At 39.9% G+C, this 26,933-nt stretch overlaps 1 long non-coding RNA gene across 1 annotated transcript; it reads right to left on the reverse strand.

Annotated features, from left to right (window-relative positions):
- Positions 1-247: 247 nt before the first annotated feature.
- On the reverse strand, positions 248-26,933 carry LOC135329379 (uncharacterized). The gene is made up of 3 exons (XR_010390828.1): positions 20,695-26,933; positions 19,283-19,382; positions 248-2,517 (listed from the first exon to the last, which is right to left on the reverse strand). It is a non-coding gene; the product is annotated as an uncharacterized LOC135329379 (long non-coding RNA).

A 26,933-nucleotide genomic window follows, 5' to 3' on the forward strand; every position in this document is an offset into this window, starting at 1 on the left:
AATTTTTGTCTTTTTTTTAATGCAATTGAATCAGGAAATCTCTTGCACAAAGTGGTGTGTTTCAACACATTTAGAATGATCATTTTCCAGGGAGTTCAATGAAGTGTTAAAAATAAAGAACATTTCTCCCAAGATGTACACTAAATATATGTCTGCAATCCTATACTGTAAATCAAATTAGGCAATAAATAGCATCATTGCAACATCTGAACTAAATATTCAAGAGGAGGGAAGGGAAGGGAAGGGGAGGGGAGGGGAGGGGAAGAAGGAGAGGGAAGGGGAGGGAAGGGGAAAGGAGAGGAGAGGAGGGGAGGGGAGGGAAAATGCCCTAGGAAATGCACTAAAAGGTCAACATCATCATCTTGTGTCAGGACCTTACATTTAATTTCTTATTACAGATCACCAATATGCTATCCTGATGAATGCCTGTGAAACGTTCACAATAAATTTATGTTTCGAATTAAAAAAAAGAGAAGACAATAAAAACTCTTTTGATCAAGTCTCAAGGAATCATTTTATATTTCCAAACACATAGGACAGTGAAGCCACCCACAGTAAAAAGCCCTTTTCCCTACACAGTGGGTTTAATATAGGCTCTGCAGAACTTTCCCTGAGCTATGCTGAAGTTCTGGCTCATATAACTCAGGGTTCTTGTGCCTGTGCAAGCCTGTGCAAGATGAGGATATTATTGTTTCCAGCTGGCCACCCTGTCCTCTGCCAGAGGTTACCACCTACACAGAAGGGACAGCAGGCATAAATGTATGCCTACACCTCAGCCTTAGCACAAACTCACATGCTTTGCAGTTTAAGTTAGCATCTTGGAGTACAAACCAAAGAAGCTAAGGAATAAGTGTGTTTTCCCATGCTGCTCCTACTACGACCAAGACTCCATGAAAAAAGCAAAGCGTGGACAGAAATCTGATGAGTAATGAGTAATTGTAAAGATCTATTAATTCAATGTGTCAAAAGTTTAACGCAGTCCAGATAGTTTGGACTGTCTGAGACAGGCATTTTCTTATTTAATTAGTGGTTTACAGACACTGGACTGCTGTATTTAACTAGCTATTTTTCGTCCAGTGCTCTGAGTTTCCATCCCAAAAATGATAATAATCACGCTATAAAATCTTGTAGTTATGGGTATATTCTTCTTAAACGTCCTTTGCATATTTTGCAGGCTTAAATAAAGCTGACTTAAAAAATTTAACTGCCAATGGTAAAGCTAGCAATAGAGCCCACGTTAGAGGAAATCCATATTACCTGCATGCTTTAAATGCAAGGCTATCTCTTTGAGATGTGTCTGTACAGCGGAAATGTACAGACATGGAAATGGAAATAGAAAAGGCATTTAACAGCTCTTTCACACTAGCTCTTCCTTAGAGTATTATTATCCATATAGACGGGTAGTGCAGAGTAACTTCTGCTCTCTAAACCTACACTGTAGTTACTGGTATTTCACTATGTGACATTTTCCTTCTGTGACTTTCCCAAGTAGATGTTATATGTCAAAAGGTAATTTCAGACACAGTTATTTATTTCTCAGTGTTATCTTTTCCTAGTCAACACTCATTATGCTAAATGAATATCAAGGCTATCAGAACATTTAATCTTGTTAATAACCACCTTTCAAGACAATATGAGTCAAGTTATTTCTACATGGCACGTAACTCAGTAATTTCACTGCCAGATTTAGATGAACTGTGGGAACCAACCAGAAGCCCCAGGATTTACCACAATTTCAATTTACTTTCTTAAACTGAAATGTGAAAGACTCAGCTCAGCATGATCAAATCAAAGCAAGACCTGCTTCCCTCCTTCCTCCCCCACATGCAGCTACTAATATAAACCAGCAAAGAAAATCAACTTTTGTCACCAACACAACACTCAAGAGCAATACTGCAATAATAAGCCTGTGTGTGAGAAACACTAAAATAATCTAATTAGCACTTGTCCATGGATAAAAGGATCCTGATCAGTGGAAAGTTTACAACATCAATATACTGTCTGAGATCCTTCAATGTACAGATTAGACTTGATTATTCTATCTCTTGGAATAATGAGGAAGTTTGAGGGAAAGTGGGTTTTTTTCAATGAAAAAATGTAGTTTCTGCAAATATCTATTTTTGGTGAAAAATTTATCAACATATATGTTTTGCATTATTGGGAAGACCTAAAATATATATAAATATATAAATATATATGTATATAAACCCAAGCTGAAATGAACTGCATTGCTGAACTATCCTAATCATTTTGCCTAAGATCAATTTAATGTTGAATTACAGTACTCTATAGGAGTACATGGCCTCCTGGGAATTTTATCTGGGCTCACGCCCTCATCTTCACCTGTGTTCATTCAATACCTTCTTACACATGATTATTATGACAACAGCACATGGGTCTGGTAAGCAAGGAGTTCATACGCAGCACTGGAGATATAGTTAGTCCAGGAAACACGGTTCACAGAAGACAACAGGAACGTAGGACAGCTGAATATCTCTCTATTTGCAGTTAGGAGATCTAGAGATTAAGAGAAAAGAAATAAGATAGTTGTAGAGGAGAATAAAACTTCTGATTTTGGTAATTACTAATTAGGGTGAATATGAATCTGCCTGTAATGGCCACTGTGGCGGGGGCTGAACAGATACCTTTAGGACAAGACTACTTTTAGAGTGCAAGAGTGCAGAAAAAGCCATTCTACTCTCTACGGGCTGTTCTATGCTCTCACCCTGAGAATGGCAAATATTCTTCGGGTATTACCATGATCCCTAGACAGCACATCTATCACATTCACTGCCTTCCTATCCTAAAGAGAGAGGTATCTGTGGCTGTTTCTCCTTTTAACAGGGTTCCAAATTGTCATTTCCCCCCTCATACACACACACATATACACCTGTTTATTTGTAGGAAGAGAGGTAATACTGGCAGTTTAGGTTTAGCCAGGTCTGAGTTATCGGTATCAAGCATTTTCCTTCCTGTCAGGTGACAGCAGGTCTGGAGAAAAAGGACTGAGAGCAGGATGTTTTGTTTAGTCTTTGGGATGAAGGCAAAGAGCCAAGGACTGAATATCTCCCTGATCCTCTTCCCTCTACCTCCAAAAGTGAGCAGATCCCAGAGTTCCAGGCCAAAAAACTACCTGTGGGGAGTTGCTACGTAGTGTAAGGTGGCAAGACGTGATGGAGAATCAGATGAGCTTTTGTGGCTGTCAGTTAGATACAGTGCAAGAGAAAAAGATAGAGAGCAGATGATGAAACTGAACTGGGGCCCAAAACCCAAGTTATAAAGAAGTAGGGATGTGAGGTTACCAGAATACAAGGCTCCACTTCTTTCCTTGAATCAGACTCTGGCCAACCACACTCCACCACAGAGAAAGAAAAAGCTCCAGGGTTGCTGGCCTTGGGTCATAAAGTCTTTGGAGAACAGCAACGGGGCAGGGGTGTGTGTTTGCTCCAGATGATCTTAACCCAGCCTCTGACCTACAGAGTATTAATCAAGACTCATTTCTATATTACAGACCTCAAGGGATACTGTAAAGAGGTATAGGCAAGAGAAGGACAGAAGTGCCGCAGTCTTCATAAACTGAATAAAATCAAAAAACCCAAGCCTTTTAAAATGATTTGATAATGCCTGTGATATGTTCCCACATCTGGATGAGAAGGAGGTCCTCAATGCAATCAGACAAGGTTCTTTCCAATCATGGGAACTTTTCATTCAGATCCAGCCCTTGCTGGTTTGTTTTTTTTCATAGTTCAGATTCTGTAGTTACTGAGACAGACCTGTACAGGCTAATGCTACCAAATTAAGAAGTGCAAACTGACCATTCCCGTTCCTACCCAGTATCTCAGGCTAGCTAGATATCATTGCTCTCAGAATACATAAAACATCCTGGTTAGAAATGAAGTATTAGTTTCAGGCCTGTGTCCCCAAATAGAGCACTAGGCAAGTGACATTTTCATGGGATCACAAAATGAATGTAATACCAGGGCATCCTACTCAAAAGAGGATTACAAAATTCATCAGATAATGTTTGTCCACTCATAATCAAATGTACACACTTTAATTACACAGATAAAATTGCAACACCTCTATGGGATGAAACATAAATTATGAAAATAGTAGCTGTGCAGAAAATTAACATTGTTCTGCATTTCACTAGGGAAAGCTACAACTTTTGCCATTAACTAATGTTATCTCTGCTCATGTTCTTTATGTTTTTGAGATTATGGTGCCAGACTAACCTCAGTGCTTAGTGTAACTTTCCTCTGGTGCATGGAATGAGATAGAAATCAATTAAGACCCAAGCCAGCAAAGATGCATTCACTCATGTAATTTTATTGGCTTCAGAGATATGGAAATAAATGGAAAACTACATAAACCCAGCTGTCATTGGGTGGGATATAATACCAAACTTGAAGCGTGCTATAGTAACCCTTCAAGGAAATTTGCCTTTACATGAGGTAGAAAGAAGCCTAGATCTTTGCAGCAGACCTGCCACTACCTCAAGACATAATTTAAATAAAACAGCACAGGCCACACATTACTTTAGCCTTTTGTTCTTTGGATAATATTACCAGCTCTCCCAGGCTTCAGTATAAGCAGCATTATTGTTACTAATCCCATCAGAGTTAACTGTAGCAGCCAGCCTCCCCTAGGACAGCCTAGGAAACAAACGAAATGCAGATGGGGAAACCTTGCACAAACAATGCAAAATAAATATTCAATAGTTCAAGAGGAATCCCAGATTAAAAAAAAAAAAAAAAAAAAAAGATCTAGACTAGGCCTCTCTAAACCCAGAACCAGAGACCTTTTGTTATTCCCTAAAATAGCAAAATCCCTGTCTAGAAGAGAATCCTCTTTGTCTAGAATTTGTTAAACTGAGGGAAAGTAAATGCGTGTCAGAAGGAATCGAGTGTGGACATGTGAGACATTTATGACTGAACTTCTATGCTACTACTGTGCTACATAGTGCTACCATGCTACTGGCCAGTCCATCAAAGAATATGTCTCCATCATCCTGAAAATGACTTCAGCCTGATCCCCAAGATAGCACAGAGTTATCCTATGAAGAAACTCATTAAAACAAACCTCTCCTTTCATTGTCTCTCTCTACAGGAAAAAGATATCCCCATCCAAAAAAAAAAAAAAAAAAAAAAGAAAAGAAAAAAGAAAAAATCACCTGGCTGGAAATAATGAGGTGATAAGAGTGGTATTCTGCCTCAGGTTGAGATGGAGATCCAGAACCCTATGGCATTTCAGAGTGTCCCAGGACCTTCAGAAGACAGCAAGAAAGACATTTCATCACAGCAAGGGTCAAAGTGATAGATCCAGCCCGGAGGGTATGCCAGTGCAGAGAACCTGGCAAGGGTTCATATCTTCTGTGAGAAAAATTTGTATTGGTGGGAATCTGCTGCAACTTTTCTGTGGCTACAAGTTTCCAGAATTATGCAAAATGTTCTAGCTCTAGTGAATTTCACCCATATGCTCAGAACTCACCTGCTATGGTAGCATAAAATCCTTTTTTTGCTAAAAAAGACTGAAATCACTCTTCTAGGAAAAAAAGGGTTTGTGGAGGTAACTAGGCACTGAAAGATGTAGGTCTCAAAGACTGGAAAAATCACCTCAGCTCACAAACCCAATATACAGGTAGGCCTAACTTGTTTCAGGATTTTTGCAAGACATATTACATGAAAAGAGATAGCTGGCTGGAAAGAAATAAAGAATAAAAAATAAAAATAAACAAAATAAATAAAAATAAAAAATAAAAAATAAAGCTTGACAACATAAATGTCTATCTATCCATATCTGTCTGTCCATCCACTGATCTCACACACATACTGACAACAAGAGAGGCATCTAGTCTCCATTCTTCCTTCCGTCACACATCAATCCAGGCAGTTACTGGACATCATAATTATAGTAAGCTTTTAAATCCCAGTAAATACTGCCAAGCTGGCTACTTAGAGGCTTCCATGCCATCAACTTTCTAACACAGTAATGTTGATTAGACTACATTGCATCATCTGACTGCTCTTACAGTTTTACCCTTTAATTAGACTTGCAGAACATTGGCAAAAGTGAGAAGGAAGTATTTCAGCTTGAAAGGAGATTTGGAAGCTGTATTTACAAATTCTGACTTTTAAATAAGTGACAGAATGAACACCTAAAGATGTCTGTTGTTAGGGTATGCTGTTTTTTCAAACATGGCAGTGACACAGAAAATGATACCTCCGCTGCAGCATGAGCTCTGGGATACCTAGTGCTATAGAAAGTTAGTTTGTTACTGGCTGGCTCAGTTCCAGCAACATGGGCTCCATTTTTCAGTCTGCCCTTGTCCCAACAGAAGGCTTGGCTTGATACTGGCATCATGGTTGTTTCTCAGCTGGATTGCCCCAGGACCTCCAGGGGAAGCACTCAAAGTTTTCATTGCCAAGAGCAAAATCAGAACCACAGTGACTGGCAATGAAAACAGGACCAAAAATGTAGCATCTCCCTCCCTTCATCTGTGCATTATTGCTCAGCCACTGTTTCAGTCTGATATTAGTCCTAGACAATCCTGGCCTGCCTTTCTCCTCCATCCTTTTAATGTGTCTTTCATGCTTCCCAGTCCAGGAAATTTGTCCAGCGACTTCCAAGTTTGTCGCCTAGTATGGTTCACCATAAATCTTAGGAAACAAATCAGCTCTTTTTACATCCATAGCTTACAGAGCTGAAGGATTTTCCCAGGCCATAGGAGTCTAAGGAAAAGGCCTTCTGTAACTTAAATTTCTCATGATTCAAAGCTTACTCAAAAAGACCATCTCCCTAGCACATATCACAAAAAGTAAAAATCAATTTTGCCACTTCAAAACTCCTTCCTTTCTGCAGCAGGAGCAGATACAGGTGAGAAGAGGAGAGGGACAGAGAAGATCAGTGAAGGTTTTGAGCCTTGGGGAGGTTCAAGGTATTCCAATTGAAATTGATGGGGAAAAGATGGGGAAAGATCCTGGGACACTGTGAGTCAAGAAAAAATCTAGGAAGGGTCAATACAATTGGAGGTAGCACAGAGCTGCAGGTGAAAGAGGTGTGTTCGAGTGGAGGAGGGATGAATGTTCTCAGCTGCACTGCAGGAGCTGTGAAAGTCTTCACAGGGCTATGTGTGGAGACAGTGGAGACAGAGGGAAGTTTCAGTGGATCCTGCTCCTGGATCCAATAAATGACTATTGCAGCATCTAGGTATTGACATGTGCATCAGTTCCAAGTGTAATCTGCATACATTTCCGTCGCTGTTAATTCTGTGATACTAGGTATACATCAAGCCGTGATTCAGAAAGAATGTGTCACATCCAGAAGCCTGTGGCAGGAGCAGTGGGAGTACACCAAGGCCATGGAAGCCTGTGTATTCTCCATGTCACAGGACTGGGGTGACTTGCCAATAATTTTTCCTCCTTGTTTTCCATTAGTGTTTGTCCACATGTCCATCAAAAGATGACACACTTCTGGCCATAATCTATCTTCATTTAATGCCCAAGGTATTTTATGCAGAGATGCAGCTTCAGGTTTGGGATAGAATTGCTTCTGAAGGTCACAGTTCATGAGAGAGAAAAATTACCAGTAGTCTTCTGTGCTTCTCTCCTCTGCAATACAAGTATTGCACTAACTATTGCAAAGAGTGAATATATGTATTCACAGGCACCTACAGACTGACATATGCGATCACCAAACACTCACCTAAGAATTTCAAAAGGCAGTTTTGTAAAGACTGAAGCCAATACACAGAGATGAAAGGAAGCCAGATTCACTAAATAAGGTCTTTGTTTCATTTTTTCCCCCCAGTCTGTCTTCAGTGGTTAGCACTACCATAGCTTTTAATAGAAATTTAGGCTCTGGTTGTGTGTGACACATCGCAGAGGACACAACATGCCTTTGGGGAGCTGTGTTGAATTAAGTAGGACATACAGGAGTTAGCTTGCAGAAGCAATGTGTAGGTAGGGCTTTATGAACCAGTAGGCTGGATGGACAAAATGGCATGTTTAGCTCATGATACAGCAGCCAGGATTAAAGGCCAGTTTAATTCTTTTTCTTTTTTCTTTTTTTCCTATGAGATAGAGATATCAGGTGTTTGCAAATGCATGCGACTGGGACAACATGAGAGAGGGCAAACATGTATTGCTGAACAAGAAATAATCTGAAATGGCAAATCTGAATTTCTCCCATATGTAGCAGTACAGAGACTTGAGCACTGAGGAATAGAAAAGGTAAATTCTTAAATATCTGTAAAGTCATTTCGTATTTTTCATGACATTCATGACTGATGTACAGATGGGATACTTATATGTTTCTACTGCTTTGAAGTGCAGTATATCTTTCAGCCCATATGTATATGTTATTTTGAATTTGTGCATTCACATACACTGACGTTGAATATATTTAGAAATAGCTGTATTTCAAATTATCTGCATCTCTATGAAAAATGAAGCCATTTCTAGAGCAGAACATGGCAGCTGTTTAGCCACAGACAACACTCCTGTGCATCACTGTTGGTTACGAAGGATTGTGGGTTACCACATATAATTGCCATTGCAAGGTGAAAGCTTAGATACTTAGGCTATAATTAACCACACTGAATTTGAGCAAGTAAGCTAAGGTTAATGGTCCCACAGCACTTGAGAAAAGTGTAATTGATCCATTAAAGAGCATAAGTGATTAGGATATCAGTTTGTGTCACTGGAAAGATAGTGCTATCAACACCACAGTGTCCAGTAACAATGTCCTTAGTGCACCAGTTCAGTACCAGCCTAACAAAATGGTTGTCACATATGCCATGCTAAAGATCACATTTTTCAGCACCTTACAAGCATTTGTCACAACCAGATGAACTCCTCAGGTAAGTATCGACACATCTCATAATAATCCATTCCTTCCATCCACTTCCCAAGGTCAGGTAATGCTGCTATTCCTATTTCACACATATGGCATTAAGCAAAGAATCTGTGTAAGCTAAGGCTGAGACAGATCTACACTGTTTGCCAGAACCACAGGCAGTTAGCGTGGCACCACCTCTAAGAGGGGAAAGCCTTGGCTGCAGAGGACATGGCAAACAGAAATCTTGATGTTAATGTGGACATCCGCTTACTGATTTGCCTTAACATCACAAAAAAGATAATGTGACAGAGGAAGGAAGTTAAAGGCAGGTCAGCTGAACCCCAGAATAGGATTCCAGAATGGAAAAATCCCTTCCTGGAAAAGTGAGGGAATGAATAACTATAAAACAATTGTGATACGATCAGGTTCACTGGAGTTACCTTCTCAAACACTCAAGTAGTTGGGGAAGAACTGTTCAACTGAAAACCTTTCTCTTACCAACAAAACAAAATAAAAATGTTTATGGAAGACTCTCCCATTTCTTAAGAAGTCCATTTCACTTCACCAGTTCAGCTAATCCATCAAGCAAACTGATTATTCCAAAGCAACTAATGAACCTTATAATATCATGTCATTTTTTTAATACAGGAGATGTGTGCCTAAATTCCCTACTCAACAATTAGTTGTATTTCTACTTGAGCTTTTCACTTTAAACAGAAGTTGATCTTATCTGACTCCAAGTGGATTGTTTGTAATGAGTGGATTAGATAGAAAACAGATGTTGGATTGGAAAGGATGTAGTTCTATTTGTATTTTTAATCAGAACTGATGGCTCTCCTGAAAGTGAGAAACACTGTTCACTGCAGGCAGCCAGTGTGAACCTATCTAGGGCTGAATATATATCTAAACTGCTGCTGATGCAATTTAGACAAGGATACTAATTCTGCCCTAAAGATGCCCTCAAAAGATTTTCTTCCCATCAGTCTCTGCCTGGTAACATTTTAAACGCCAGTGCTAGAGAGTCTATAAATCAACTCTTAAAAGAGAATCAAAACTTGGAATCTTTCATCACACCATGAACCTAAATAAAGTCAACAAGAGAAATGACTACCTAGAAAGTGCTGTGTTTGATGCAAATAGGAGAGTCATAAATAAAGAAAGAGTAACTTAGGATATAATTGACACCTTCTGCAAAAAGCCCTGGGAAACAGGCTTGGTGGAAGGAATACTCCTGCCGACATCTTGCCGGGCCACGCAGCCCCAAGGCAACCAGAACCGCGGCGCTTTCATAGTAGACAGATCAGCTGCACCTCAACATTAGGGTCTACTTCATGAGTGGACCCAGCCCTGTAATGCACCCCATTGGACTCTGCTCCTACACCACCAAGGGAAAGTTTCCTGTGGAAAAGGCTCCAACACTCAGATAATACCATCACTTCTCCAGTAATTTATCTAGAATCCTTTTCAACAAACAGCAACAATTTCTGCATGTTTAGGGTTTTGCTCATCTATGCAAGCAGGAGCAAGATTTGCTAACTTAAAGGCTAACATCATTTGCTAACATCATTTGCTAACATCAAATGCACAGAAAATACACAACTGGTAAGGACAACCTTCCCTGTCCATTTTTTAATCCTACTGCCCTTGGATTGTAAGAAGCTAAAAGTACGTGTCTCTTGTCAGATGAATACTGGATTCTTTCAGTGTTGTTCTAACAATCCTGCAAGTTGTACTGCATGTTTGGTCAGTTTTGTCTTGTTCACCTAGTGTCATGCATACACCTGAGTACCTTTACAAAAAACATGGATATGAGAAAGTGATACTCTTCTGTTCTCTAACACAGGAAATTTAAATGCATGAACAAATGAAGACAGCTGGATCACAGCCACAGTCTTTCCATGCTGCTAGCAATTCTGAAACCAACAGGGTAGCTCAGAGCACATAATGTGAAGAATGCCTATAAGAGTTCTCATTCAGAATTCTGGCAGAATTAGCTGAAGTTGGTTAAGATTTTAGCCCCACATACCTGTCTTCTCTTCTCCTTTGCTGACAGTGTAAGCTTAATCACTAGGCTCTAAACTGCTGAGCCAAAATGCAGCATGTCTTTCAGGACTCTTGTTCAAAGGCATATGAAATGTGGCAATGGAGGTTCAAATTCTTTTCTTTTTTAACATTACCTGGGGGCGGGGGGGGGGGGGGGGGGAAGACTTTCAAGGATACAGTATTGCTTTGGTTATCCAGTCAGGAACAGAAACCTGTAAAGCTTATGACCTTGTACTTCCATGTCCTACATAACATTTGCAAGAGAACCTTGCCTGTCCTTGGATTAAGCCTGCATCTTGCTTGACCTAGAACAAATTACAGTGAATGGTAACATAATGACTGGGAAAGATGCATCTTAATATCTTGCCAATTTAGCAATAGTTTAGCACAGATTTAATCCCAGGTATGTCAGCTCAGAATATGTCAGGCTGGTGAATCTTCCACTTAATTTTCTCCAAGGCCACTTGGAATTTCTTTAAGGTAGCATTTATTTTTGTTAGAGTTCATTTCACCACTACAAATATCTTTAACGCCAAGCAGTCAGGCAGGCTAACAATACTACACATGGTAACTGTGACCCAGATAGTCTTTATAGAAAAGACCAGAACTCCCTCACTGTCCATCTGTGGTGCAATGACATGGCGCTACATACCCAAATGGATCAGCAGGGTATACCTTGCCAATGCTCACAGTATTTGCATATATCTTGTTGTCTTCATCAGTCAGTCATCTATTAGAAATGTACAGTTGAATTTGCCATCTCCTCTGGAATAACTACAGTTCCGAACTTGCATACATATAACTGAGATGTTGATTTTAACACTAACAAAAATAATAACAGAAGTAAACACTGCTGTGCTGCAGAGGGCAATTTGGTTCAGCATGAAACAGTTCTTCTAATGTGGCATGGTACATCAGACATCTTTTGTCCTTACAGCGCTGTTCCTTACAGTGCTCAGACTGCTGACTGGAGCCAGCCCTACTTTGTAAAGGCTTATCAAGTTAACACCTTGGGGTAAGGTGGTTTCAGGATGTATAAATTTGCTATTTTATTAGTTAATGGTGATGTAAGACAGCAGAAAACTACCTGTTTCAAAAATGAAAGTCACTCCTCATACAGCAGAGCGAGTGGCAATTCAAATTGGGCTTCTTTGTTGATTTATACCTAGCCAAATGCACTGTGTCTGCTAGGAGCCACAGAATATAAGTCAATACAAAGTCTGGACTGTACCTGTTCCCATTCCCCCCTTCCCCTAACTCCCACCACACCACATACAAAACACTCTAAAATCTCAGCAGCAGAGACCAGGCTAGCATATACTTGCCTTGCTCAGTAGCTGGCCTTTAACTTTAAACAAACAAACAAAATCCCGAGAAAGCTGCTACAACGTATACTGTGCATTGCTGTCATCACAGGTTGATTTAACAAGCCTGGAACCCCAAGTCTTTTCAGACAGTCACAAATTTTAGTATTTAATGGTGCCAAAATTCTCTCAGCCATTGAAAGCAGACAAGATCAAGCTTATGAAGTGTGGGAAGCTCCTCCAGCATTCCTACAGTGTCACTTTGCTGTAACTCCAATAATGTATTCCTCCCATGAGGCACTTGCACATCTGAAGTACTATTTCCTGAGGCTATTATGCATTAATTTCCAGTGTTTGAACTGGAAATCTTGAACTGAGATCACTGGGAGCAGAGGCTTTGAGACTATAATGCATCCACTGCAGTACACAGAATATGTGTCAGGCCTTCAACACAACCTGAAATTCCTCTTCAGGGAGTGTTTGCATGGAGTTCAAGTTGTATTGAAGCGAGGAAGAAGGGGAAAGGGAAGGGAAAGGGAAAAGGGAAGGGGAAAAGGAAGAGGAAGGGGAAGGGAAGGAGAAAGGAAAGGGGAAGAGGAAGAGAAAAGGATGGGACCACTTTGTAGTGAACACATCCTATACAGAAAAAGAGCATCCATCAGAATCTTTAGCAACTTATATTTCCTTTCTCAAGAAGGCCATTTTTAGAATCAACACACATATGATGCATTTGACACAAGATCTGTTGAGCTGAATGTCATCTTCTCTTTGGGAACTGTAAGTGCTGGGCAGTTCACAAGATCTGACTTGTCCTAAGCTCATGCAATATTTTAATTTCATGCTAAGTGGATGGCAGAATACCAGCTGCCTTTTGTGAATGAAACCCAAAAAACAATCCACGGTCACTTGTAATCAGAATGTCAGGAAACCACTGTGTGGATGCACTGGATGAATTCCCTGATCATCTTTCACTTTGTTTTGTTTAGTCTTGGGAGCTGAAACACATACACCTGAAAACAGTTTTGAATTACAACCACTTCCTACTCCTCCCTCAGACATAGTACTGCAATACCACTGAATTACCTATCAGATTTTTCCTTGCATGTATTTCATGTATTATTCAAAGATAAAAAGCACTGAACGCTGATCTTTTATGAACATTTTTGAAACTTTTGTAAAGGATTTATAAATACTTTAGGCCTGATCCAATTCATGTTGAAGTCAATAGAAGTCAAGTTATTTAGGTCATGCTTTCCAGCTGACCTGAACGGGAATGGGCTTTATCCCATATCATTGCGGTTGCAAATAATAACATTCAAATAGATTAAAGAAGTCCTGAAGAAACAAGCAGAGAATCATAAGGCTCAGTCTTATGTGCCCCAGAACAGAAAATGGTTTATAAAGATTCTTTGAAAGGGACCATTTGAAACAAACAGTAGGCACCCATAATAATGTCCAAAGCAACTCCCTACAATTGAAAACAGAAGAATCACTTGGGTTCTGCCTGAGTAGGGACTCCAAACACCCAAAGACTGGCTGCTTTGATACAGAACAGGTCTGAACAGGTCTCAGGTCTATATATACAGAAATTTTAATTATCAGGCTGTATTCCAGAGTTTAAAGCCAGACTATGTGTTCACAGATGAAAATACAAGTACCGCGAGGATTTTTTTTTTCAGTTTGTCTTTTAAATGGAAAGCAAAATGTGTTCTAAGTAAAAATGAGATTTTTTTTGAATTTTCTATTTCCCTCTAACACAAATCAGATAGAGTGTTTATTTATATATTAATTCAAATCTGAGTTCAAAATTTTAGCTTGATGGGCCACATGTGAAACATTTTGATCTGAATAAATCTGACAAAACAGCAATTGTCGGATGTTGTGAAAACTTATGGGAATTATAATTTAAATACTTTATGTTCCCACTCTCTGTGATAAACTGTTCTCCTTGATTACTTTACACTTCTTCCTATGCTCAAGTTTTGTCATGCAACTGGTTCTACTTCCATTTTTCACAGCTATCATGGATCATAGCAGAAATATAGATTGGCTGGAAAACCTCTAGCACTGAAAAAATCTGTAATTTTCATTTGTGTATATTGTCAAACCTTTTCTGTTCCTTCTTTGGCCAGATCTGCTGCTGCATATTAAGAACCCTGTACATTCAACACAGCAAAAACCAGACCCACTGTGAAAGCAGGAGAAAGGACTATCACCGGAAAGTTGACATCAATGTGGTTGAGAAGGCTTTTTAAAAAAAAAAAAAAAAAAAAAAGAGAAATTCTAAAACTATCCAAATGTTCTATTCTGGCATTTTTCTAAAAGAAAGTCTTTCATTTCAAGATTTTAAAAGTGGAACCTTGCTTTTGTTTCAAAACATCATATGTAATTTAAAATTTGACTGATATTAATTTAAAAAATAAAGAAAGGAAATAAGATTTCATAATGGAATCAAATGTTGTGTTTCCGAATGATGCAAAAATATTGTGTTTTTTTTTTTTTTTTACTTTTTTAAATAATTGCCATGCTTCAGTAGGATCATTTTTTCCTTAAAAGTTTTTGAACAGTAAGTAACTATAAGGTGATTTGAAGGCATCAGTAATCTGCCTGTGAAACTACGATTTTTACTTCAGCAAATGGAAGATCTTGAAGAAAAGACAGCAGGTTAAACAGTAGGGTAAGCAGCATGTCAGGAAATTCAAAGAACAGTGTCATTTATTTTATCCAGAAGCTTTCTCACTTGACAGAACAGATGAATCCCCCTTTATAAGAAGTTGTCATAGGCCTTTCAGACTTAAAGTAAAAGCATCAACATTTTTCAGCCTGTAAAATCAGACTCCCCATTTGAGGGAGAAAAGACATTTAATTGCCTCATATAATTTGGATCACAGCAGTAATTTATCATCAGAAAATCCCTCAAGAGGTCTAAGAAGTCCCTGCAAACATGTGATGATATGATCATTCTTTGATAGTTTTGTTATTGTTTTTCCCTTTATTTCACTGTTTATGAATCACATTTTTGGTTTTTGAAGGTGATTTTTTTTCTGGATAGTTCTCTTTGAAATAATTATCTTTTTTCTCCTTAAAACAAAAGATTTATACCTGTATCTCAGCTCAGCTCAGCTCAGCTCAGCTCAGCTCACACACTTGTGATTTTTGCAGCCCAGAATATTTGAGTATTTCCATAAAATTAGGGATATAGATCACTTATCTATTGATTTTGTTTGATATTGTTTTTGTCACAAGGTAGCAATTTTGTAATACATAGGTTTATGATAGCAGCCACGCAGTCTAAATGATCATGCAATCCCTGCTTAGAGTTTACTCTATCTATACCATATAGATACAGGAGAGGTTTTATGGGAAGTGAGACATATATATCATGCATATCATATGATATCCATCCAAATGTCAGACATATCAGCATGCATCTGACCTGTCTACCATCACACAGGTCCGCGGCAGAAATGGGAACTGATCTCAGATTCCTTCCACGTATGTTCACACAAGAAAGAAGTAATATCAGAATCCTGAAGTTATTTTAAAATAACTTCTCAAATTAAAAAACAATCAGAACATCATCTGAGAATTAACTGGAAAGACACAGAAGATATTCCCATGATGAATACAATTTTAAAACAAAATATGACTTTCTTGAAACCTGCAGCTATCCTTTTAGCCTCTGATTCAAAGTCCTCTGAGTCTTAGAAATGTGTGTTTTTCTTGGAGACTGGGACAACTCCAAACTTTTATTTGTACCCTTTGATATATTATACAGGCACCATACCAGACAAATGAATGCAATTATCCTCCTTTCTAGTCGTGCTCACTTGGAGACTGAGCTCAACCATCCACCTACTCACAGTCCTTGTCAGCATGTTATTTTCACCCCTTTTCACATTATCTTTGCTTCCTGTTATTTTCAATATTTCATTAAACTCTGTCTATAATACGTCTGCTGCCTTTCCTTTGCCCAAGAAAGCTCAGGACTGCAAGCCTTTATACACGGAATTAACCTTCAGAGTGACTACCCCTACAGCATGCATATCAGGTCTCACGTGATTCAGGTACACAGCTAAGTTTTGCAAGATAAGGGGCTAATTAATTTAACTGCAAAAAAAAAAAAAAAAGAAAAGAAAAGAAAAGAAAAAAAGAAAAAAAAAAGAAAGAAAAGAAAAAGAAGAGAACTCCTACTCAGGTTTCCCTTAAAATATTTTATCATTTATTTATTTATCACTGCTCTTTGAAATCAGAAGATAATGAAAGTGTGGAATAATAATTCCCTTCTCCCCCTTTCCTCCCTTTAAATTTTTTATTTGTCAGGTCAATTTTTAATCCTTTCTTTTATTTTGAGAGCAGAAAAAAGAAACCTTTTCCTGTGTTTCGGATAGAATTTCAGAGATTCTACATATACTTTAATCAAGAAATGATGGGATTAAACAATCAACACTTTTCATCCTTTGGTATGAATTGTTTGTACTGAATGTGATAAAGTTAACAAATTGTTCTGTAGAAAGATATTCTGACACTGAAGGGATTTAGCCAGTCAGAGAGCAGACACACTGAACAGTGACTGACTCAGGCTTCTAATAACTGTGATGATTTAGAACATACCTTAATTTAAATACTGGAGCAGTTCAATTAGTGTATGCAATATCTGCTCAAATGCTTGAAGTTAAAAACTTACACTACAAATACTTGGCTGAATCAAGGCCTCAAATTTGGTTCTCAGTAGAATTTTATCTATTTATTTTTCCTTTTTTTCTTTTTCCCCCAGGAACTTACTCAGTCTTTTTGCAAAATCTTTGTGTTGGAGTAAACATTTTCAATACTTTTCAAGCTGTAAACCACTTTAAGATAGCCAAGAATTATCAGACAGAAATAGGAGCAAAATTGTATTCTGGATACATCTTCAGGATACATTTTTTCCTGAAAGCTTTATTTTATGTCCATCCTCAGGGCACTGAAAATCATCTTAAATGTATAAATATTTTTCATCATGAAATTCACAGTAAAAGCTGCCCAGCAGTCATTAAAAACATCTGTCCAACAGCAGTGAAGAACTACTCTCAGTAATATATCTGATATTAGTTTTCCCAGTCTGGAATCTGACAACAGAGCTTCTATAGCATCTTTTGGAAGAATAAAGCTCATAGTCAAAGGAAAATAAAATCAACTAAATCTATCATTCCCACTCTACATAGCTCTTCTGTATATTCCTTGCAATCTCATCAACCTCTTTCTTATTAAAGGTATTAAATGCAGGAGTATTTGTGCCCATTCGCAAGATTTGAGGCATTTTAGATCATTCAAACAATAATCACAATGTAGTGACTGAACCAGAGCTATCTGAACTTTTCAAAAGAGAGGAGTTACACTTTCAATCCCACTGACACTGAACGAAAGCCGGGACTCCAGCATGGGCTACAGACAGGTTGGGAAGAGAGGAGAACTTGGTGCACCTCCTGCCTGTACTCCTGTAGCCCTGGGACATGTCCCATGGCCAGGAAGAAGCTTCAGCCCTGCCATCAGCATCTGTGTTGAACCCAGTTCTGCCTGAGACTCTTCTCAACACTGAAGGTCTAGATGCTGAACTTGAGGGACTCTCCTGGTCCCAGTTCACTGCCCATAAACAGAATTCAGAGGATCCAGTCCAAATAACCAGAGGTGACAGCAATAACTCAGAATGTCCTCAATAGACCGTGTGGCTCACTAGAATAGGAAGAGCAGAAGTCAATGGTAGGGGAAAAGAAGCGAGCAGGCAGTACAGCTTGTGAGCTGATTTTCCCTGGTCAGGGAATCTTTGTGATCTCTCCCTCTCTGAGAAATGTCTATGAAATGGACCTATGGATCCAAACATTGTCCCAGAGAGGGAAAAGAGAGACTGAATAGGTATGCATCATTTCTCCTGAATAGGTATGCATCATTTCTCGGGGAACTAGAGCAGTAAGTAAGGTTCTAAATGGTATTTTGGGATAAGGCTGTGCTGCAGGATACAGGACAAAGATGAAGTTAGTCATGAGGACAAAGAGTAATTCTGCATTAGTCACACCACAGATAATAAGAGCTGGAAAATGATGACTTGTGAACCTCATGTTAAACCCATTTATGCTTAATTCTCTGCACTGAATATAAATTGTTCTAAAGAACAACTCATTCTTACAGAACAGTTCTTCACATAATGCCACTAACATCTCTGTCACCTTGATTTAGGCCATTTAAATGTCAGTAAGACAAGTTAACACTGCCTAGGGGCAGCTTTGTCCTGTGCATCAAAATCTTTTTCTATTATATTCTATTTTTCTGCACTGCCTTATGAATAGATCTAACTTTCTCACACAGTGAGAGAATTACTGGGAGGGGAGGAAGGAGGATCAGGGATGGTGATTCCCCTTTACTTTCCCCATTCTTACCACCTGATGCAGTATGCACTGTAATGTAAAGAACTGAGATGCAATGTGACTAGGTGCATCTCCATGCTGCCACCCCTCCTGTGCTGTGTCCCGTCTGCCATATGCAAATGTTTTTCTTTTATTATTTTCCCCTTGGACTTTTTTGCACTCCAGAGGTGTGTTTTTTCTGTCCTCAAAGAACAATTGTACAGCCACTAATGAGGAAGGAGCACAAGTCAAGTCTTCTATGAAAATACAAGGTGCCCATCTGCTGTGCAACAGCTTCGAATGCCAGAAGATCCACCATCTCTGCCATCAGATAGGATTATTAGAAGTTGAAAACATAGGAAGTACTAAGATCCATACTTATGTGGCAACCTCTTTGTCGCAGAGTAGCTGCTTTTTGATATGAAGGACAGAAAATTGCTGGGGGTGGAGGGAATAGAGGAGACAGGGACATGTTGTTTTGATTTCTGACAAGGCAAGCCCAACAAAAAAGCTGTAATGAGTTTTAGTCTTGGCAAAACTAGGTGTAGATCCCAACAGTATTAAACTCTCAGAGGTACAGATCTGAAATCTTAGAAGATTACTAGCAGCATAAGAATATGCAGAAAGCTTCACTGTTGAATTAATTAAGTGCTGCCTTCTCAGCCACAAGTTACTCTATCGCCTACAGCCCATTTTAAAAAAGAAGCTCTGAACCACCTGCTATGTGCTCCCATGAGTTGCTGCCTCCTTGCCGCATGGCCTCAACATCGGTCCACCCAGGTGTCCGCTGGCTGCTGAGGTTAGAAGTTTGTCCCACCTGGAGGAGAATTTCAGAGCAGTCATGAGGGGCCCAAAGGCACCTTTGAAATTCAAAGCTCTGAGGAGAGTGAAAACATATTCTATAAACCAACTGCCTGTGAGAGGTCCTGGGAGAGCTATTTCCACTTCTGCAGCTCTCTCTAAAGTTAATGTGTAGCCTGATATTCAAAAAAACCCCGTATATTATTCACTATCATGGAGGGTGAACTTTTGAAACACCGTTACAGCATTTTTCTGATGATTTTGTGTATTTGTCCTTGAGGAACAGCAGCAGCTTTGCAGCTGACAAGAACAGTGAAATGTTGCTCTGGTCATGTTGTTTCTGGATATTACTCTTAAAAGGGATGCAGTCTGCTCCCATCAAAATCAACAAGAATGTTTTCGTTGCTATCAGTGGGAATGAAACTGCAATTGTACACTGGATTAGGAAACCTTTGTTCTAGTCTCTGGTTTGTATGCCTTTTTACACAGGGCAGATAATACCAATGAAAAGACTAACTGCTATTAACAAACAGTTGTAATAAATAGCCTAGTAAGTGTGGGATATGTTATGTTACAACAGAGAAGGGGATATTTGTAGCTTGGTGCTATGTTAGGAAGATGTATTCTCCTAAAGGGAGACAGGCTTCTCCAGTGGTTGAATCAAAGCAGGGGCTTAATTTAATTGCACTGAATCACCCTCCTCCCTCCTAAGACTCTCTCTTTGGAGACAAAGAAGCCTGAAGATACTAGACTCTTAGTTTAGGCACCTGAATGATGAATAAGCCAAATACTTTATCAGTAGGTTTCAGAAGTATTTTCCAACAGTAGGGAGCTGATAAAACTTCTGTCTCTGTTCAACACTGTTTAGTCTCTTGGAGGTAAGTGTGCTGTGACTTACACAGTAATGCTTCAAACATTGCCACCTCTCCCCTGCAAGTCCTGGATTTCTCTTCAGGCTCTCCATCTAAACCCCAGTCTCCTTATCTACACATAGGTATATGTAGCTATACGTTGGTTCAGCTTTGCTATACAGCTATACATAGGTTCAGTCCATCTCTCCTCTGCACCCTGATCTTCAGCCTTCTCTCTCAATTGGTTCTTAACTCCAGTCTTCCCTTCCATTTCCCAGGGTCTTTGCTTAGCCAAATTAGTCTTCCTCCCTACCCTACTCCACTGTAGACTGTCTTCCACTATCTCCTGTCTTCCAGACACACCCCTTTATGTTTCCATCAGATTAGCTTGCAGCTTCAGTCTTCCTTCCTGCCTCCCTGCCTTATTTAAACTCAGTATGCCCTGTATTTCCTTTTGGCTACAGTCTTTTTGCTTACCTGATCCAACATCCTGACCTGGTATCCAGCAGGTCTCCATCAGACTTGCATCTCCTGGCATGCCAGGCATCGGGTTGTGCAACACCATCCCTAGGCAAGGTTTTGATTCTCTGAGCAGGAAACCTAAGAAAATATATTGTGTGAACTAAGGCTCTGTTCTCTCCAACAGCACATCTGATATCTTGGGGTCCGGGCTCCAGTTAAAATCTGCCATCGGTCAGGTCAGGTTGATCTGTTTTGCTCAAGTGGTCCTTTCACAAGTTATTGCCTAAAACTGGGCCACCAGGCATCCCTATCCTCAGAGAAACACTCTCTAGCTTTAATATCGACAGGATATTAAAGTATAGATCTATGTTTTTTGTAGGTGTAAGGCTAAGCTAGGCTAAGCTAGGCAGTAGGCCTTCTACAATTATCTGTTTGGTGCCAAAAGGGTCACCTCCATTTGTGGTATTGTTTGGGACCAACGAAGTTCAAAGATCAGGCCAATTATTTCATACCTGAGCTTCATCAGAGGAAGCTGGCAATATTTCCTCCACCATGCTCATTTCTTTCCTCCCTCTGCCACTGTTTAACTCTTTCCATGGCTGCCACCACATCCTCAAGCCCTCACACCCTGGCCTCCCTGTGCTGAGGGAAGCCCTGACCCGAGGTATGCCAGCTCTGGGCTGCCCAGGGAGCAGGTGAATTCACACACAGTTCCATGTGCCTTGGTATCCCTGAGCACAGGACTGAGGGAAGGTAGGAACTAAGAAGTCAAGATGTATTTCCTTCTGAGGAATGACAAAAGCTGGATTTTGACACGCCCTGGCTACTACACAAAGTCTGAATTTCATCTTCAGTATCTTTCCCAGGAAATATCTGTAAAAGAGTGTGTTTAGAGGCAACTCCATTTGCTAAAAAGTTTCTGTTATTTTCTGTCATCCTACATGACAATTCTTTCATTTCATTTAATTGTCTTCTGCCTTACTAGTATGCCCCTCCATTATTAATCATCTCCTTTTCTTTTCCTCACTTTTTCTCTCTTCCTTCTGGCAGCCACGGCAGAACCCATGAGTCTCAGTTCAAACATCACAGAGACACAACTACTGTCAGACAGAAGCTATGAATGAAACACCAGTTGTCTTTAGACAGATGTGCTGGGGTGAACAATTTTAGGTCCCCTTTCATCTCTTCTTCTAAGTGGCTTTAATCCCGTGCTGCAATCTACTGCCTTTATTACAGCTCAAAACCTCTGTCCTCACTTAAAGGGGTCAGAAAGGCAGCATCCTGCTCCATAAACGAGGTCATTACAGGCAAAGCTGGAAATTTAACCCAGCCACTGATATGACTGAGCTGACTCTCATCTGTTTTGCTTCTCAGGATGTGCCAAGTCTGTGTTTAGACAGTCTGTCTGCAGCCACAGCTCTCACCCCAACGCCCTTCCAAGCACGACTGTAAAATACAGGAGACAAAAACTGGGTTCCCCTCACTGTGCATTCCCCAATAAAGGACAATAATTCTGCTCCTTACTGAAAGCTAAACCAGAAGATCATTAGCTCATGTGTCTTATTTTCTGTTCATTCAGCTGAAGTGCTGTGCTGCAGCAAGCCCTAGTTTGCATTGCTTGTTAAAGAGTGCTCAGTGAAAGGCTTGCTGTTGGAAAATATGGCTATGACAAACAAAAACCTTTCATAGGAATGTCCTCATTCAATGAAAGTTTTGGGGAGACAGGGCTCTGGGGATCCAGGAGGAAAACTCTGGTAAAAAATGTGTGTTAAAGACCGTATTTTCCTAGACTAACCATGTATGTGACAAATAGGTTCATTTCCCAACATCTGAATTAGACAGGGGACCTCAACCTGAGTCTGTCATATTCCCAGTGTGAGGCCAAACCTCTCTCCCTGTTTGAAGGCTGCTTTCTATCCCAGGGCAAGTCTTTTAGTTTTCCCTGCTAGGGTGGTTCTACCATGCATAAATGCTTAAACACTTGCTGAGAGAGAAGACTGTTTTGCAAAAGATTGATTCAACAGTGCAGTTGCTCAGATATTCACGCAGGATGTGGGAAACTGAGGCTAAGATTCCTGCTTCAATGAATATTTAATTATTTATGAAAGCAAAACATTTGCAGTAGGAAAGATAGAGAGATGCTAATAGCTCTGAGGCTGGGGCACACGCGCAGGATGTGGGAGAAGGCAGAGCAAGCCCCAACCCCAGGCCTCCCACGTCCCTTGTGACTGTCCCAGTCACTGCATGTATGGCTCACTTGCCCTGGTACTTCAGGGGAAGTCTTCAGAGCTTGCTTCCCTCCCACTGGAGACATTTTGAAACCTTATGAAGTTTTGTATCTTCTCAGCAATCTTAAGCCCCAAATGGGGGCTTGGTTGGAAAGTCTTAAGGCCAGATTGCAGGAGCAATTTCCATAGACTAGCACTCCCAAGCTGTGTGTCCTAATGCCTGTAAGGATCACAAAAGGAGGCTGTAAAGAAAAAAGGCCTACCATGAATAAACACGAATGTATTTCCTCAGACCTCACCACAGAGGCAGGCTAACCACATACAGGCACTATCCATAGAGTCTGGGAGCATGGACTCAATATTCAGCAAGAAGTCTACATGCAGGAGAAGGAAAATCCTATCACGGATTCACAATAAAATGCATTGCTTTACAAGTGAAATGAATCTTTACTTTTCATGGCATCTCTGGATATCTTTTCTCTCCTAATCCTTTCCCTCTCATTCAGTTTTAATTGCCTCCTTTCTATACTTTCTGATTACATCATGGCAGAGACTTCCTTCCATTTATTTTGTCTCATACTCTGAAATCTGACATTACCCTTAATTATCTTTACACAGTCCTCCCAGGTGCTTTTCTCCTGGTCACCGTAGTCCTCAGTAGTGGAATTTAAGCCTCTTGCCTCTAACTTTGCTGCTCACTACAGCTGCTGCTCACATACCCACTCCCCTCAGACACTCATCTCTCTGTCTGCCCAACTTACATAAATTATATTTTCTCCAAAGCTTCAACCAGCTAAATGCATTCAAAATAGAAATTTCTCCTTTGATCAAATAGTTTGTACAGGCCCCCCTCAGATTTCCTCACTAACCTGGAGTTCATGTCCATCTCTGTCATTCATCATTTTGCCATCATCTTTCTCTGTGAACTCTCTCTTTCTCCCATGCATTATGTACATCTCCCCATCACCATCACCACAGCAATATATCCATATGCACTTCTGCTTCACCTTCCTCATTGCTGAAATCCTCTTCACTATGCGGTAAGGATAAAACTGAATGTGTTGCATAATGATGCGGGACATTTATGAGATAGGGATAATATCTAAACTTCGAGGTGAGGAAGTGACTTGAGATAATGCATAGGGACCCATAACCCATGCACTTCCTACCCAGATCACTGGGGCAGCTCTGGCTCAAACTATCCTCCTAATGGTAAAGAAGGGCCAAAATCATGCAGACTACTTGCTGGTGGAGTAGGTAGCAATGGCTTAGCCTCATCCATGCCCAGTCCACCCAGAGAGCATGAAAGAACAAACTTGGGCCTCACTGCAGACACCAACCTTATTCCAGTTCTCCTCTTCCAGCAAACTAAGACAACTGTGTTATAGAAGGTGTGGTTTTAAAATGGCAGAGGTTGAACAGGACATATGGAACAAGACCCTTTCTCAATTTCAGAGCTCACCTTTGTGGGTGGATGAGGTACATGTGATTCTGACTAGTTTGCTGCTAGTGTTCTCAGATTATTTTGTTGCATCTGAACTAGTAGATCAAACATGCCCAGGAGTGTTCCCAGGCAAAGATGCCAACTGGCATGGAAGAGCCTACATCTGTGCTACTAAATGTTTCTGTCCTTCAAAATGAGATAGCTGAATGCAAACCAGAGTGCTAGATAGGACAAGTCAAGTCCATGCCAGAGCTGTTCCCGCAGTTTGCTAGCACAGATAATCATGTTCCAGTGCCCACAGATGTTCCCAGATACATTTGGATTTACCAGAACAGACACAAGTTTTTTTGTCAAATCCAGGAGGATCAAGGACCTTATTTGTCATCTTGACTCAAGTCAGAGAAGCTCTAGCTTATGTGGAATGATAAGATACACCCTTTTTTTACTGTTTTACAAAAGGTCATTTAGAAATAAGCATGCAGCAGGAGAGGTAAAATATGATGCATAACCCATCACCCTGACCTTTGTGGCATACGAAGCTCAGCTTCAGAGCTCATCAAGCAGAACAGCTCAAGGCCTGATTTACTGCTGGGCTACCCTAGTACCATGCCAATGTAATTCCATTGGCTTCTGTAGACTTACAGTAGTATAACACTGGAGTGGCACAGCGATAAACACAGCACTTAGTCCGATGAAGGGACTGTGTGACATTAAGCTTGGTGGTTTTTTTCCAACCGTATCAGCTGGCCTAATAAAATCTACTACCTCTCCAGGCAATGCTTGAGGCTATCAGTCTAAGTATAGCATAAGTAGAAGAACTGGTAAATGAAATCCTCTCATTGGCCTCCAAATTGAAAGATGTTTCAGAATTACCATTGGTATGTTTTTCAAGCAAAAAATAATAAGGAGTTAAAATCAATTCAGCACATCCTCTTAAGCAGCATAAATGAAGGAAGTTTTGTAAATGGCTGATGCAACGTTCAGCATACCTGTCACCAGTAAGGCTGTTCTCCTTCTTTCTGGGTAGAGCAGACAGTGATCTCCATGCATGAGAATGTTTGCCTGTATTATTCCAGTTGATTTGTAACAGTGGAAGTATGGCTGAAATTTTCACACTGCCATCTATTTTTCTATTTGTTCATTTGTTTATGTACTTAACGCACAGATTCTCCTTTGAGGTTCTTGTTCTCTGACTTCTGTAACATACTGCACGAGGAAAAACATTAACCTCTTGACATCTGCTATGGTGGCTTATCATAAGGCTGCTTAAAACAAATTAGAGTAAAAGAACAGCTATTCTCTAGAACAGGACAAGTTAGGAAGAAAAAACTGTGATAACAACATCTTAACAAAGAAAAGCAGAGTTTAGCCTGAAGCAGAAAAATACATGCATTCAAATTTTGCCATATGACCTACCAGCATTGCTGGCATAAGAAGCATAACGATTCTTGCTGGAAGAAAAGAAATCCACCAGACATCCTCAGCTGGAAGAACATATTCATTAAATTTCTGTCAATGGACTTTTGGTGGCATAAAGAAATGGGGCTCATTTCAGACAGGACAAGCCCCACTGATGTGTGCCATAAACGTGTAATTCTAGAGGGAGCATGGCATCAACTCTTTAATTTCTGGCAGCACAAACAGAGAGAATTTCCAGTATGGAAAACCTCATTGGTAAGGGAGGTACACAGCAGTCTGGAGCTGTGCTACTTGCTACATAAACTCATAAATTCTGAAAAAATACATAGGTATGTGATTCCCAAAGGGATGTGAACTGTCCTGATTCCTGCAGCCCATCTATATGTTTCTGAAATGTAAGGAAAGCACATCTAGTTGGTTCTTTGTACCTTACAGATTTTCTAGAAGCCTACTTAGGCCTGGATGTCTGGTGTCTGAGACCTGCACTGATTAATTTCCATCACAAGGATACATGTAGACCTTCTTTCAGGATGACTCCTGCTAAAACAAAGCCATAAATTCAACTGTTAGCAAAGGAAACTCACAAAACCAGTTAAAATAAAATATATATGTATATGTATACACACACACATATATATAGTCTATATATACATATATACTTTTTATACACATATATATCTATATTCCTCATTGAAAGCAGTTCAGGCTGGACTGGTATTGCAAGCAGTTGAGATTAGCATGGTGTGTGCAAAGACTATTTTAATTACAATCTGCTATATTATTTCTGTGGACTTTTCCCAGCATTTAAACTTGTCACATATCTTTGCATCAAACCTCAGGACAAGCTAATGGCTGTATCACACCCTACATATGGAGCACAGTCTAGCTCTGATATCCCCTGCACTGGAATAAGAAAGAGGAAGGCCCTGGCAACTGCCAACATCAAATAACAACACCTTTCTCTGTGTCCCTTACATCATGTTATTATATAACAAAAACTAGAAATGAAAGCTGTGCATTTTTCTTTAAAGGGAGATTCAAGATTTTGTCAGAACTGAAATAGAACTAGAGCAAAATGGCTGCCACAGAGCAGAAGAAGAGTTAATGTAATATTATGGGGCCAGAATAACACTGCCACCAAATTTCAGAGGAAGATTGGTCAA

Source organism: Dromaius novaehollandiae, chromosome 1, assembly GCF_036370855.1.
Source record: "Dromaius novaehollandiae isolate bDroNov1 chromosome 1, bDroNov1.hap1, whole genome shotgun sequence".
NCBI lineage: Eukaryota > Metazoa > Chordata > Aves > Casuariiformes > Dromaiidae > Dromaius > Dromaius novaehollandiae.